Source organism: Trachypithecus francoisi, unplaced genomic scaffold (genome assembly GCF_009764315.1).
Source record: "Trachypithecus francoisi isolate TF-2019V2 unplaced genomic scaffold, Tfra_2.0 Lachesis_group3, whole genome shotgun sequence".
Classification (NCBI taxonomy): Eukaryota; Metazoa; Chordata; class Mammalia; order Primates; family Cercopithecidae; genus Trachypithecus; species Trachypithecus francoisi.
In genome coordinates, this window is record NW_022681468.1 from 77,544,567 (window position 1) to 77,560,530 (window position 15,964).

A 15,964-nucleotide genomic window follows, 5' to 3' on the forward strand; every position below is an offset into this window, starting at 1 on the left:
AAAAATAACAATCATGAAAATAATGAAAAAAGTGTTTAATAATTACCTCCAAAGAAGTTGCTAGAATCAAGAAATTTTTTGATAGAAATAATTCCATCATGAATCAGATAACTTACAAACTATATACAAAATGACCTTTATTAAAGGAAAAGTTACAAAATAATTGCATGAATCTAGAAAATCTCAGATTTCGAAATACAGTAAATACAGCAAAAAAGAAAAAGTATATTTTATACACTTTTGTGGAAAAATCTTAAATTATTAACATATTAAATCTGATAGCATTAAACTGTATTAAAATTGTATTAAATAGTATAAATTGTCTTAAAATTATATTTTTAAAAATGTTACTATAATAGGAATATTACCAAATACAAATTGTTCCATTAATCTAAGAATATTTCAATATATAAATTCATATAATTCATTGTATTATTGAAGATTATATCATAAAAGATGATAACAAGAGATAAAGGATCAATTTGATAGATGCAAAAATAATATTTGCTGAAAATCATATCTATATTTAAAAAACCTTTTGGTAAAACAGAAATAGGGATGTACTTTACAAGATCAAGGATATCTATACCAGCCACTAGTAAAAGTCAAACTGAATGGTCATAAAACAGTGCAGAAGTTTCATTAAAATTAACGAGACTGTGATTTTACCTAGTTTTGGAAAAAAAAAACAACAACAACAAGTAAAAAGTATAATGTATAAATCTAGAGAGAGGGAAAAACTATAAATCTTTAAAGTAACTAAGTTCAGCAGTTTCTGTAGACAAAGATGGTAATCAATCAATAGATCTCATGTTGATAAACAACGCTTCCCACATGAAAAATATTTTTATTCATAGTAGCAACAAAATAAATTTATTTATTTATTTGAGACAGGATCTCACTCCTGTTGCCCAGGCTGGAGTGAAGTGGTGTCATCACGGCTCACTGCAGCCTCCACCTCCCAGGATTGGGTGATTCTCCTACCTGAGCCTCCCAGCAGCTGGGACTATAAGTATGCATCACCACGCCTGACTAATTTTTTTGTATTTTTTGCAGAGATAAGGTTTCATCATGTTGCCCAGGCTGGTCTTGAACTCCTGACTTCAAGTGATCCGCCCCCCTCTTAGCTCCCCAAAGTGCTGGGATTACGGACATGAGCCGCTGCACCCAGCACAAAATAAATGTAAAAGTGGAAAGTTAACAAAGTAAGGACAAGAAAAAAGGGGAAAAAAATAACTGTAAGGAAAAACAGAAAATAATATTTTGATGTATATAAAATATTTGAAGAAACAATTAGAAAGCTTATTCTTGCAAGCTTGTCAGTTTTACTGAAATTGCTATCCTGTTGCAATTCCCATCGAAATCTTTTGGGAATGTTATTAAATCTTATTGGAACATGGTGATAATATTCTAATATTCACCTGAACACTGAGTATCTTAACAGGTCCCCTTGCATATGAGAAGTCTGAAGAATTATAATACTAGGGAATTTGTGCACCTATAGTTTTAAGTGTAATATAAATCTACTGTAATTAAAATTATAGGCCAGGCACGGTGGCTCACACCTGTAATCCCAGCACTTTGGGAGACTGAGAAGAAAGGATCACTTGAGACCAAGAGTTTGAGACCAACCTGGGCAATATAGGGAGATCCTGTATCTACAAAAAAATTTAAAAATTAGCTGGGTGTGGTGGTGCATGCCTGTAGTTCCAACTACCAGGAAGACTTAGGTGGAAGATTGCTTGAGGCAAGGAGACAAAGTTGCAGTGAAGCCTACATTTTGTTAGTACACTCCAGCTTGGGTGACATAGGGAGACCCTGTCTAAACAAACAAACAAAAAAGATCATATGATTCTGGACCGTTAAAAAAAGAAGTGCACCTACTTCTATGCATAAAAGAGTAACAGAGAGTAGATTTACTCTGTTACCTTAAATGAAAGAATCAGGCAGAATATATGAGCTAATTTTTTTTTTTTTTTTTTTTTTTATTATACTTGAAGTTCTAGGGTACATGTGCATGACGTTTATATCATGTATAACTCCCCAATGCAATCCCTCCCTCCTCCCCCCTCCCCATGATACGCCCCAGTGTGTGATGTTCCCCTTCCCGAGTCCAAGTGATCTCATTGTTCAGTTCCCACCTATGAGTGAGAACATGCGGTGTTTGGTTTTCTCTTCTTGTGATAGTTTGCTAAGAATGATGGTTTCCAGCTGCATCCATGTCCCTACAAAGGACGCAAACTCATCCTTTTTTATGGCTGCATAGTATTCCATGGTGTATATGTGCCACATTTTCTTAATCCAGTCTGTCACAGATGGACATTTGGGTTGATTCCAAGTCTTTGCTATTGTGAATAGTGCCGCAATAAACATACGTGTGCATGTGTCTTTATAGCAGCATGATTTATAATCCTTTGGGTATATACCCAGTAGTGGGATGGCTGGGTCATATGGTACATCTAGTTCTAGATCCTTGAGGAATGGCCATACTGTTTTCCATAATGGTTGAACTAGTTTACAATCCCACCAAGTGTAAAAGTGTTCCTATTTCTCCACATCCTCTCCAACACCTGTTGTTTCCTGACTTCTTAATGATTGCCATTCTAACTGGTGTGAGATGGTATCTCATTGTGGTTTTGATTTGCATTTCTCTGATGGCCAGTGATGATGAGCATTTTTTCATGTGTCTGTTGGCTGTATGGATGTCTTCTTTTGAGAAATGTCTGTTCATATCCTTTCCCCACTTTTTGATGGGGTTGTTTGTTTTTTTCTTGTATATTTGTTTGAGTTCTTGGTAGATTCTGGATATTAGCCCTTTGTCAGATGAGTAGGTTGCAAAAATTTTTTCCCATTCTGTAGGTTGCCTGTTCACTCTGATGGTAGTTTCTTTAGCTGTGCAAAAGCTCTTTAGTTTAATTAGATCCCATGTGTCAATTTTTGCTTTTGCTGCCGTTGCTTTTGGTGTTTTAGACATGAAGTCCTTGCCCATGCCTAGGTCCTGAATGGTACTACCTAGATTTTCTTCTAGGGTTTTTATGGTATTAGGTCTAACATTTAAGTCTCTAATCCATCTTGAATTAATCTTTGTATAAGGGGTAAGGAAAGGATCCAGTTTCAGCTTTCTACTTATGGCTAGCCAATTTTCCCAGCACCATTTATTAAATAGGGAATCCTTTCCCCATTTCTTGTTTCTCTCAGGTTTGTCAAAGATCAGATGGCTGTAGATGTGTGGTATTATTTCTGAGGACTCTGTTCTGCTCCATTGGTCTATATCTCTGTTGTGGTACCAGTACCATGCTGTTTTGGTTACTGTAGCCTTGTAGTATAGTTTGAAGTCAGGTAGCGTGACGCCTCCAGCTTTGTCCTTTTGACTTAGGATTGTCTTGGCAATGCGGGCTCTTTTTTGGTTCCATATGAACTTTAAAGCCATTTTTTCCAATTCTGTGAAGAAAGTCATTGGTAGCTTGATGGGGATGGCATTGAATCTATAAATCACCTTGGGCAGTATGGCCATTTTCACGATATTGATTCTTCCTATCCATGAGCATGGTATGTTCTTCCATTTGTTTGTGTCCTCTTTGATTTCACTGAGCAGTGGTTTGTAGTTCTCCTTGAAGAGGTCCTTTACATCCCTTGTAAGCTGGATTCCTAGGTATTTTATTCTCTTTGAAGCAATTGTGAATGGAAGTTGATTCCTGATTTGGCTCTCTGCTTGTCTGTTACTGGTGTATAAGAATGCTTGTGATTTTTGCACATTAATTTTGTATCCTGAGACTTTGCTGAAGTTGCTTATCAGCTTAAGGAGATTTTGGGCTGAGACAATGGGGTTTTCTAAATATACAATCATGTCATCTGCAAACAGGGACAATTTGACTTCTTCTTTTCCTAACTGGATACCCTTGATTTCTTTCTCTTGCCTGATTGCCCTAGCCAGAACTTCCAACACTATGTTGAATAGGAGTGGTGAGAGAGGGCATCCCTGTCTTGTGCCAGTTTTCAAAGGGAATTTTTCCAGTTTTTGCCCATTCAGTATGATATTAGCTGTGGGTTTGTCATAAATAGCTCTTATTATTTTGAGGTACGTTCCATCAATACCAAATTTATTGAGCGTTTTTAGCATAAAGGGCTGTTGAATTTTGTCAAAAGCCTTTTCTGCATCTATTGAGATAATCATGTGGTTCTTGTCTTTGGTTCTGTTTATATGCTGGATTACGTTTATTGATTTGCGAATGTTGAACCAGCCTTGCATCCCAGGGATGAAGCCCACTTGATCATGGTGGATAAGCTTTTTGATGTGCTGCTGAATCCGGTTTGCCAGTATTTTATTGAGGATTTTTGCATCGATGTTCATCAGGGATATTGGTCTAAAATTCTCTCTTTTTGTTGTGTCTCTGCCAGGCTTTGGTATCAGGATGATGTTGGCCTCATAAAAAGAGTTAGGGAGGATTCCCTCTTTTTCTATTGATTGAAATAGTTTCAGAAGGAATGGTACCAGCTCCTCCTTGTACCTCTGGTAGAATTCAGCTGTGAATCCATCTGGTCCTGGACTTTTTTTGGTGGGTAGGCTATTAATTGTTGCCTCAATTTCAGAGCCTGCTATTGGTCTATTCAGGGATTCAACTTCTTCCTGGTTTAGTCTTGGGAGAGTGTAAGTGTCCAGGAAATTATCCATTTCTTCTAGATTTTCTAGTTGATTTGCGTAGAGGCATTTATAGTATTCTCTGATGGTTGTTTGTATTTCTGTGGGGTCGGTGGTGATATCCCCTTTATCATTTTTTATTGCGTCTATTTGATTCCTCTCTCTTTTCTTCTTTATTAGTCTAGCTAGCGGTCTGTCAATTTTGTTGATCTTTTCAAAAAACCAACTCCTGGATTCATTGATTTTTTGGAGGTTTTTTGTGTCTCTATCTCCTTCAGTTCTGCTCTGATCTTAGTTATTTCTTGCCTTCTGCTAGCTTTTGAATGTGTTTGCTCTTGCCTCTCTAGTTCTTTTAATTGTGATGTTAGAGTGTCAATTTTAGATCTCTCCTGCTTTCTCTTGTGGGCATTTAGTGCTATAAATTTCCCTATACACACTGCTTTAAATGTGTCCCAGAGATTCTGGTATGTTGTATCTTTGTTCTCATTGGTTTCAAAGAACATCTTTATTTCTGCTTTCATTTCGTTATGTACCCAGTAGTCATTCAGGAGCAGGTTGTTCAGTTTCCATGTAGTTGAGCGGTTTGGATTGAGTTTCTTAGTCCTGAGTTCTAGTTTGATTGCACTGTGGTCTGAGAGACAGTTTGTTATAATTTCTGTTCTTGTACATTTGCTGAGGAGTGCTTTACTTCCAATTATGTGGTCAATTTTGGAATAAGTGCGATGTGGTGCTGAGAAGAATGTATATTCTGTTGATTTGGGGTGGAGAGTTCTATAGATGTCTATTAGGTCCGCTTGGTGCAGAGATGAGTTCAATTCCTGGATATCCTTGTTAACTTTCTGTCTCGTTGATCTGTCTAATGTTGACAGTGGAGTGTTGAAGTCTCCCATTATTATTGTATGGGAGTCTAAGTCTCTTTGTAGGTCTCTAAGGACTTGCTTTATGAATCTGGGTGCTCCTGTATTGGGTGCATATATATTTAGGAGAGTTAGCTCTTCCTGTTGAATTGATCCCTTTACCATGATGTAATGGCCTTCTTTGTCTCTTTTGATCTTTGATGGTTTAAAGTCTGTTTTATCAGAGACTAGGATTGCAACCCCTGCTTTTTTTTGTTCTCCATTTGCTTGGTAGATCTTCCTCCATCCCTTTATTTTGAGCCTATGTATGTCTCTGCATGTGAGATGGGTCTCCTGAATACAGCAGACTGATGGGTCTTGACTCTTGATCCAGTTTGCCAGTCTGTGTCTTTTAATTGGAGCATTTAGTCCATTGACATTTAAGGTTAATATTGTTATGTGTGAACTTGATCCTGTCATTATGATATTAACTGGTTATTTTGCTCGTTAGTTGATGCAGTTTCTTCCTAGCCTCGATGGTCTTTACATTTTGGCATGTTTTTGCAATGGCTGGTACCGGTTGTTCCTTTCCATGTTTAGGGCTTCCTTCAGGGTCTCTTGTAAGGCAGGCCTGGTGGTGACAAAATCTCTAAGCATTTGCTTATCTGTAAAGGATTTTATTTCTCCTTCACTGATGAAGCTTAGTTTGGCTGGATATGAAATTCTGGGTTGAAAATTCTTTTCTTTAAGAACGTTGAATATTGGCCCCCACTCTCTTCTGGCTTGTAGAGTTTCTGCCGAGAGGTCTGCTGTTAGTCTGATGGGCTTCCCTTTGTGGGTAACCCGACCTTTCTCTCTGGCTGCCCTTAAGATTTTTTCCTTCATTTCAACTTTGGTGAATCTGGCAATTATGTGTCTTGGAGTTGCTCTTCTGGAGGAGTATCTTTGTGGCGTGCTCTGTATTTCCTGAATTTGTATGTTGGCCTGCCCTACTAGGTTGGGGAAGTTCTCCTGGATGATATCCTGAAGAGTGTTTTCCAACTTGGTTCCATTTTCCCCCTCACTTTCAGTCACCCCAATCAGACGTAGATTTGGTCTTTTTACATAATCCCATACTTCTTGCAGGCTTTGTTCATTTCTTTTTCTTCTTTTTTCTTTTGGTTTTCTCTTCTCGCTTCATTTCATTCATTTGATCCTCAATCGCTGATACTCTTTCTTCCAGTTGATCGAGTCGGTTACTGAAGCTTGTGCATTTGTCACGTATTTCTCGTGTCATGGTTTTCATCTCTGTCATTTCGTTTATGATCTTCTCTGCATTAATTAATCTAGCTGTCAATTCTTCCACTTTTTTTTCAAGATTTTTAGTTTCTTTGCGCTGGGTACGTAATTCCTCCTTTAGCTCTGAGAGGTTTGATGGACTGAAGCCTTCTTCTCTCATCTCGTCAAAGTCATTCTCTGACCAGCTTTGATCCGTTGCTGGCGATGGGCTGCGCTCCTTTGCAGGGGGAGATGCGCTCTTATTTTTTGAATTTCCAGCTTTTCTGCCCTGCTTCTTCCCCATCTTTGTGGTTTTATCTGTCTCTGGACTTTGATGATGGTGACGTACGGATGGGGTTTTGGTATAGGTGTCCTTCCTGTTTGATAGTTTTCCGTCTGACAGTCAGAAGGACTGTCTGTTGGTCTGTTGGAGATTGCTTGAGGTCCACTCCAGACCCTGTTTGCCTGGGTATCAGCAGCAGAGGTTGCCGAAGATAGAATATTGCTGAACAGCGAGTGTACCTGTCTGATTCTTTCTTTGGAAGTTTCCTCTCAGGGGTGACGCCACCCTGTGAGGTGTGGGGTGTCAGACTGCCCCTAGTCGGGGATGTCTCCCAGCTGGGCTACTCAGGGGTCAGGGACCCACCTGAGCAGGCAGTCTGTCCGTTCTCGGATCTCAACCTCCGCGTTAGGAGATCCACGGCTCTCCCCAAAGCTGTCAGACAGAGTCGTTCGCGTCTGCACCGCCCCCGCTCTTTCCCCTAATGGACTGCAGCTGAGCGCTGTCCGCAGAGGTAGAGTCTACAGAGACAGGCAGGCTTCCTTGAGCTGCTGTGAGCTCCACCCAGTTCGAGCTTCCCAGCGGTTTTGTTTACCTACTTAAGCCTCAGCAATGGCAGGAGCCCCTCCCCCAGCCTCGCTGCTGCCTTGCGGATAGATCGCTGCAGACGGCTGTGTTAGCAGTGAGGGAGGCTCCGTGGGCGTGGGACCCTCCCGGCCAGGTGTGGGATATATTCTCCTGGTGTGCCTGTTTCCTTAAAGCGCAGTATTGGGGTGGGAGTTACCCGATTTTCCAGGTGTTGTGTGTCTCAGTTCCCCTGGCTAGGAAAAAGGGATTCCTTTCCCCCTTGCGCTTCCAGGTGAGGCGATGCCTCGCCCTGCTTCAGCTCACGCTGGTCAGGCTGCAGCAGCTGACCAGCACCGATTGTCCGGCACTCCCTAGCGAGATGACCCCAGTACCTCAGTTGAAAACGCAGAAATCACCGGTCTTCTGTGTCGCTCGCGCTGGGAGTTGGAGACTGGAGCTGCTCCTATTCGGCCATCTTGCTCCGCCTCCGAGCTAACGTTTTTTAGACATTGGACAATAGGTAACACAAAATGAAGCTTGCTAAAAGAAGGAAAACAAATGAGGTACTCCTTAAAATTGCCCAGCATATCATCGGAGAGTTTCCAGGAAGCACCACATGAGAGGAAAGTCAAACAGAATCCAGTGGTCTCTCTGACATAAAGAGACATAGTTGTGAATCTGGGAGGTTTGGGTGGTTAGAATTTTCAGGGTATGATACAGGAAAGCATAACATGGAGAAGAGAGAGGTGGAAAGACAGAGAGAGAGAACTCTAGAAATCTGTACAAGACCTTGACATCTGCAGCATAGACGTCTACATTTGAAATCCAGCTCATGGCAGGCTACTGAGACCTGGCACAGATGGAGCACCTGACCATGGGCCATTAGATACCTGAATATGCAACCAGAACTGCTTACCTGGATTCTGAGTGCTATCAGGATCATAAAGTCTTTTTCTATTGTTTTTCCTTTTAAAAATAAACATTTATTTCACCTCTACCACATGACTAACACTGCTATAAGTACTTACACTTAAGTTATCTTACTTTTCCTCTAAGATGACACCTCTGATCTATGATCCTCAATTTTTTCCCTTGTCAATCTAAGTTTCCTTCTTGAGCATTCTGCCGTTGTCTCTTTCCTTTCCATCATTTCTTTTACTAGCTACTTATTGAACTTCTATGCCATGTGAGGCAGTGTGCTAGATTATTTAAGGCAAGAGTGGGCAAACTTTTTTGGTAAAGGTCTAGGTAGTAAATATTTTTGGCTTAGCTGGCCACATTGTGTTGGTTGCAACAACTCAACTCTGCCTTTGTAGTATAAAAGGCATGACAATATGAGAATGGTTGTACAAAAAGACATTGCAAAAGAGGCAGCTGGATAGAATCGGCACATGGATCTGATTTGTTAACCTCTGAATTAAGAGACTGAAGTATCCCACACTGTCAAGAAGTTTGCAGTATACTAAAAGATGTATGTGTAAAGATACATTTAACTGCAAAGCATAATGAAATGGGTATAAGAACATGATTTCAAGTGATGTGTTAGAAGAATAAGGAAAAAAAACAGATTAACAATCAAAGACTTCAGTTAAGAGTTTTCATGTGAGTGACCTTAAATGATGGAGAGAAAAAAGGAATGTTGCAGTTAAAATATTTGGCTAAACACCAAAACAAAGGGAATAAAATTGTGAAATTTTACTTATTCTCACATTCATTTTGATGAATTCATTACTCAAAGCAGCTTCTGATGATAAATTTTGAATCTAGTGTCAAGTCATTTGTCACAGGGTTAGGTGAGCATGTGTCAACTTCTTGTTGCTTTTAAAGTCTTAGACTATTTCTAATAGAAAACCACAAATGAATGAAATATTCTTATCTAAAGTAAAGATGATTTATTATTTTCCAGATGACGTTTGAAACAATTCAGTGTTCTACAATGTATTGACAATAACTAGGTAAAATCATTTATTACTCTGGTAGTAAATTAGCCATTTATATATAATATAATAAACGATCACATAGAATCAATTGTCATCTGAGTACCAGTAAAGATATTCAGAGATTAGCTGACAGTGTATATAAAGGTATAGTATAATAATTGTATTCAAAAGACTATATTGAATTAATTTCAATAACCAAAGGTATAAAAGAGGGTAGTATATTAGTCCATTCTCATACTGCTAATAAAGACATACCCAAGACTGGTAATTTATAAAGGAAAGAGGTTTAACTGACTCACAGTTCAGCATGGCTGGGGAGACCTCACAATCATGGTGGAAGGCAAGAGAGGTGCAAAGGCACATCTTGCATGGCAGCAGGCAAGAGAGCATTTGCAGGGAAACTGCCCTTTATAAAACCATCAGATCTCTTGAGACTTATTCATTGTCATGAGCACAGCATGGGAAAACACCACCCCCATGATTAAATTATCTCTCACCAGGTTCCCCTCCATGACACGCGGTGATTATGGGATATGATTTGCGTCAGAGCACAGCCAAATCATATCTTTCCACCCCAGCCTCTCCCAAATCTCGTGCCCTCACATTTCAAAACCAATCATGTTTTCCCAACAGTCCCCCGAAGTCTTAACTCATTTCAACATTAACGCTAAAGTTCATAGTCCAAAGACTCATCTGAGACAAGGCAAGTCCCTTCCATTTATGAACCTGTAAAATCAAAAGCAAGTTAGATACTTCCTAGGTGCAATAGGGGTACAGACATTGGGTAAATACACCCATTCCAAATGAAATAAATTGGCCAAAAGGAAAGAGCAACAGGTCCCATGCAAGTCTGAAATCCAACAGAGCAGTCAAATCTTAAAGCTCCAAAATGATTTTCTGTGACTCCATGTCTCACATCCAGGGCACACTGATGTAAGAGGTGCACTCCCACAGCCTTGGGTAGCTCCACCCTTGTGGTATTGCAGGGTACAGCCCCCCACCTGGCTGCTTTCTTGGACTGGCATTGAGTATATGTGGCTTCTTGAGGCTCATGGTGCAAGCGGTCAGTGGATCTGCCATTCTGGCGTCTGGAAGACTGTCGCCCTCTTCTCCCAGCTCCACTAGGCAGTGCTCCAGTGGGGACTCTGTTTGGGACCTTCAAGCCCACATTCCCCTTCCTCACTGCCCTAGCAGAGGTTCTTCATGAGGGCTCCACCCCTGCAGCACCTCTGCCTGGACATCCAGGCGTTTTTATACATCATCTGAAATCTAGGCAAAAGTTCCCAAACCTCAATTTTTCACTTCTGTGCACCTGCAGGCTCAACACCATATGGAAGCTGTGAAGGCTTGAGGCTTGCACCCTCTGAAGCCACTGTCTGAGCTGTAGCTTGGCCCCTTTTAGCCGTGGCTATAGTGGCTGGTATGCAGGGCACCAAGTCCCAAGACTGCACACAGCAGGGGGTCCCTAGACCCAGCCCAGGAAACCATTTTTCCCTTCTAGGCCACCTCCCAGCCTGTGATGGGAGGAGCTGCTGCAAAGGTATTTGACATTCCTTGGGGATATTAGGATCCTTGTTACTTATACAAATTTCTGCAGCAGACTTGAATTTCTCCCCAGAAAATGTGTTTTTCTTTTCTATTGCACCATCAAGCTGCAAATTTTCCAAATTTTTATGCTCTGCCTCCTCTTGAATGCTTTTCTGCTTAGACATTTTTTCCACCAAATGCTCCCAATCATCTCTCTCAAGTTCAAAGTTCCACAGATCTCTAGGACAGGAGCAAAATGTCACCAGTGTCTTCGCTAAATCACAGCAAGAATCATCTATGTTTCAATTTCCAACAAGTTCCTCATCTCTACCTGAGACCACCTCAGCCTGGACTTCATTGTCTGTGTCACTGTCAGCATTTTGGTCAAAGACATGCAACAAGTCTCTAGGAAGTTCCAAACTTTCCCGCACCTTCCTGTCTTCTGAGTCCTCCAAGTCTCTAGGGAGTTCCAAACTTTCCCACATTTGTCTATCTTCTTCTAAGCCTTCCAAACTGTTCCACTTTCTGTCCATTACCCAGTTCCAAAGTTGCTTTCACATTTTCAGGTGTCTTTACAGCAGTACCCCACTCTATCAGTACCAATGTACTGTATTAGTCCATTCTTATTGCTAATAAAGACATACCAAGACTGTGCAATTTATAAAGGAAAGAGATTTAAGTAACTCACAGTTCTACATGGCTGGGGAGGCCTCACAATCATGGTGGAAGGCAAAGGAGGAGCAAAGGCGGACCTTAAAGGGCAGAAGGCAAGAGAGTGTGTGCAGGGGAATGGCCCTTTATAAAACCATCAGATCTCATGAGACTTATTCACTATCATGAGAACAATATGAGAAAAGCCTGCCCCCGTGATTCAATGACCTCCCACTGGGTCCCTTCCACAAAATGTGGGGATTATGTTAGCTACAATTTAAGATAAAATTTGGGTGAGGATGCAGTCAAACCAGATCAGATAGAAACATAGAGATTAGTTTGAGTTTATAATTTGTTAATTAATAGGAGCTTAAATTTAAGTTGATAGAATTCAAAAATTGTAAAGAATGCTAACTGCTATTTACCTTGGCCAACTGATTTTAAGGATTAAAAATCTAAGAAATATTAGACAAATAGCTCAAGGTCACTCTACTAAGAAACAAAGGCAGTGAGGGCTGGGTACGGTGGCACATGCCTGTAATCCCAGAAATTTGGGAAACCGAGATAGGCGAATCATCTGAGGTCAGGAGTTTGAGACTATTCTGGCCAACATGGTGAAACCTATCTCGACTAAAAATACAAAAATAGCTGGGAGTTGTGGCACACGCCTGTAATCCCAGGTACTCGAGAGGCTGAGGCAGGAGAATTGCTTGCACCCGGGAGGTGGAGGTTGCAGTGAGCTGAGATGGTGTCATTGCACTGCAGCCTGGGTGACAGTGAGATTCTTGTCTCAAAAAAGAAAAAAAAAAAAAAGAAACAAAAGCAATGAGAACTTGGGCTTCCATCTCAATTGCAAATTTTTGATCCTTTACTCAAATTTTGAATAAAGGCCTTGTTTTATCGGCACTATCTGTGACTCATTAATTATCAGAAGGGGGACTATTTGACTATGAAGTGACAATATTTATCTTTATTATAATACATTTAAAAATGGTAATTTTTCCTCTTAGAATTTATTGAAAATATTCTATTTTCTTCAATATCAAATTGAGCTCCATTATCTTTTTTTAAAAATTGCCATAGCTAAATACTTTGCTGGATTTAGTAATTACTGGAGTTCCATATTTACATTCCAGTTCCTCCTTGGGCCTCTGGCAATTCCAAGTGCAGTCAAACTGCCTGTCTCATAAGGTACTACAGCCTCTGGTGTTGGTCCCTTGAAGAGTTCTGCATGGAAATGGGTGCAGGTAAAATGGAGGTAAGTAATCAACACTTAAAGTTCATAGGTAGACATTGCCTAGGTGTATCTTTAAAAGAGAAAGGGCAGATATTTAAAGATATCATCTTTGACCACCATATCTTAGAATCAGGCACTTCACTCTGTAAAATGAATAAAGATTTAAATAAATATCAAGAATATTTTAACATATGCACATATTTAATTATTATATTTTTGAATAATGTATTTTTCATTTATACTTTTCTGATTTACAAAGAATTTAGGATTACATGAATTATAGAATTTTAGAAAGGTAAACAAACACAAAGACTTGCAAGAGTTAAACCAAAAGGAAATCTGTAATTTTCAGTATAGAGAAGGTAGGTACAAGGAAATAAAACTGTGATGGTGTAGGGGAAAAAGTCAAGATGGCTAACTAGATGCAGCCAGGAGGAACTTCTCCCATGGGGACCAGACCGTAAGTAGAGTGGTATATGCTTAACAGATCTTCAAAAAGAAGAAACTGCAAGTGGACAGAGGGAGAATGCAGACTCCAGACTGAAAGGGGAGGAAGCTGGGTACCCTGCATGGGATTGCCTAGCACCAGGAATCATTCGAGGTGCCAAGTAGCTCCTAGGGAAGGAGTGAGTGAAATAGACATGGAGTAACCCACTCTTGCCATATACCTCTGGGATCATAGTTGTGGGAGATCCTATGACCTCCACAGACATATGAGCTGGCAGGGAGAACTGCCCAGAGGTTTGGGGAGACAGAACTCCAGCCTGTATTGAGCCCAGAGGGTTTGGTGTGGGAACTATGGCAGTGGAGCACGGCCATGGGTCTCCATCCACTAAGGCTCAACAAATTCCTTTAGGAAGCTTAGGCTTTGTTAGCTGCCATACCTGGACAGAGCAGGGCTGTCTTGCCTGTGGATGAGGCCAGTCTGATCTGTCTGCTAGCATCTCCCAGGGTCCTGTCTGGCCACATTCGCTTAAAGTGCAGCTTCAGTTGCCCAGCCAAGGTGCTTGCCAGCAGTCACTGCCATAGCTCTTTCACTGGTACACCCTGTTGGAACACTTTTGCAGACAGATCCCCACAAGCATGCACAAGCCCACAGCCTACCCTCATCAGTGTGTGTAGTGTGCACTCATCCGTAGCCTTCCTTACTGCCCCACTGGCGCACATGCACACAGGGATCCGCCATTGCCATACTGGAGCACTTGCTCCAGCAGCCTCCATTGGAGTTCTGCTGTCAGTGGACTGGCAACACCTTGGCTCCTCCAGTGCATCAAGCGATTAACATCAGGGAGCTAGAGAATAAAGCTCTGGGCCTGGTCCTAGCCCTTCAGGGTTACAGCATGCATCCCAGAAGTGCTGACGTGAGCTTTGCTCCTTAAAGCATCTAGGAACAAAGCCAATTGACTAAACCCAACTTATACCACAGTCAAACCCTCAAGGGCATCAAAGAATATAAAAGCAAAAAGCCACATCCAAACCATCCAAAAGATAGCAATTTCAAAGATTAAAGAAACATTAACCCACATAGATGAGACAGAACCAACATAAGAACTCAGGGAACTCTAAAAGCCAGAGCGTCTTCTTACCTCCAAATGACCATACTAGCTCCACAATGGTTCTTAACCAGACTGAAATAGTTGAAATGACAGACATGGAATTCAGTATAGATAGTAAGGAAGCTCATTGCGATACAGGAGAAGGTTGAAAGCCAATCCAAGAAAAAGAGTATAACTGTCAAAGAGCTGAACAATGACATAGCCATTTGAAGAAATAACCAAACTGAACTTTTGGTAATGAAAAGAATACTACAGAATATTCAGAGTGAGATTGGAAGCATTAATAACAGAATATGCCAAACTCAGGAAAGATTCACAGACCCCGAAGTCCATAGCTTTGAAGCAATGCAGGCAGATAAAAATAAAGAAAAAAGAATTTAAAAAGGAACAAAACTTCGAGAAACATGGGATTAAAAAAGACCAAAGCTATAGCTCACTGGTATTCCTGAGATGAAAAGAGAGCAAGTAACTTGGAAAACATATTTGCAGATATTGTCCACAGAAATTTTCCCAGCCTCACTAGAGAGGCTGACATGCAAATTCAGGAAATTCGAATAACTCTTGTGAGATACTAAATAAGATGACCATTCTCAAAACATGGTCATCAGATTTTCCAAAGTCAGCATGGAAGAAAAAGTCTTAAAGGCAGCTAGAGAGAAGAGGCAGGTCACGCACAAAGGGAGCCCCATCAGGCTAACGGTTGACCTTTCAGCAGAAACCTTACAAGCCAGAAGATATTGGGAGACTATATTCATCGTCATTAAAGAAAAGAAATTCCAACAAAGAGTTTTGTATCTAGCCAAACTAAGCTTCAAATGTGAAGGAGAAATAGTCCTTTTAAAGCAAGCAAATCCTAAGGAAAATCATTACCACCAGACCTGCTGTACAAGGTGTCAAGGGAGTGCTAAACATAGAAGAAACATGTGCTAAACATGAAAGACCACCACAAAACTTGCCATGAAAAAAACCCACTTAAGTGCACAACCAATTGGCACTATAGAGCAACTACACAACAAGCCTGCATAACAACGAGCTAACAATATGATGACAGGATCAAATCCTCACATATCAATAGTAACGTTAAATGGGAATGGGTTAAACTCCCAACTTAAAAGACATAGAGTGGCAAGTTAGCTAAAGAGATATGCTTACTTCAATAGACCCATTTCACATGCAATTACACCTGTAGGCTCAAAGTAAAGGGATGGAGAAAGACCTATCAAGCAAATGGTAAACAAAAAAGAGCAGGGGTTACTATTCTCATTTCAGATAAAACAGGCTTTAAACCAACAAGGATTAAAAAGGACAAAGAGGGACATTACATAATGATAAAATGCTCAATACAACAAGAAGACTTAACTGTCCTAAATATATATGCACTTAACATTGAAGCACACAGATTTATAAAACAAGTTCTTACAGAACTACAAGGAAACTTAGATAACTACCCAGGAAGAGTGGAAAACTTCAACAT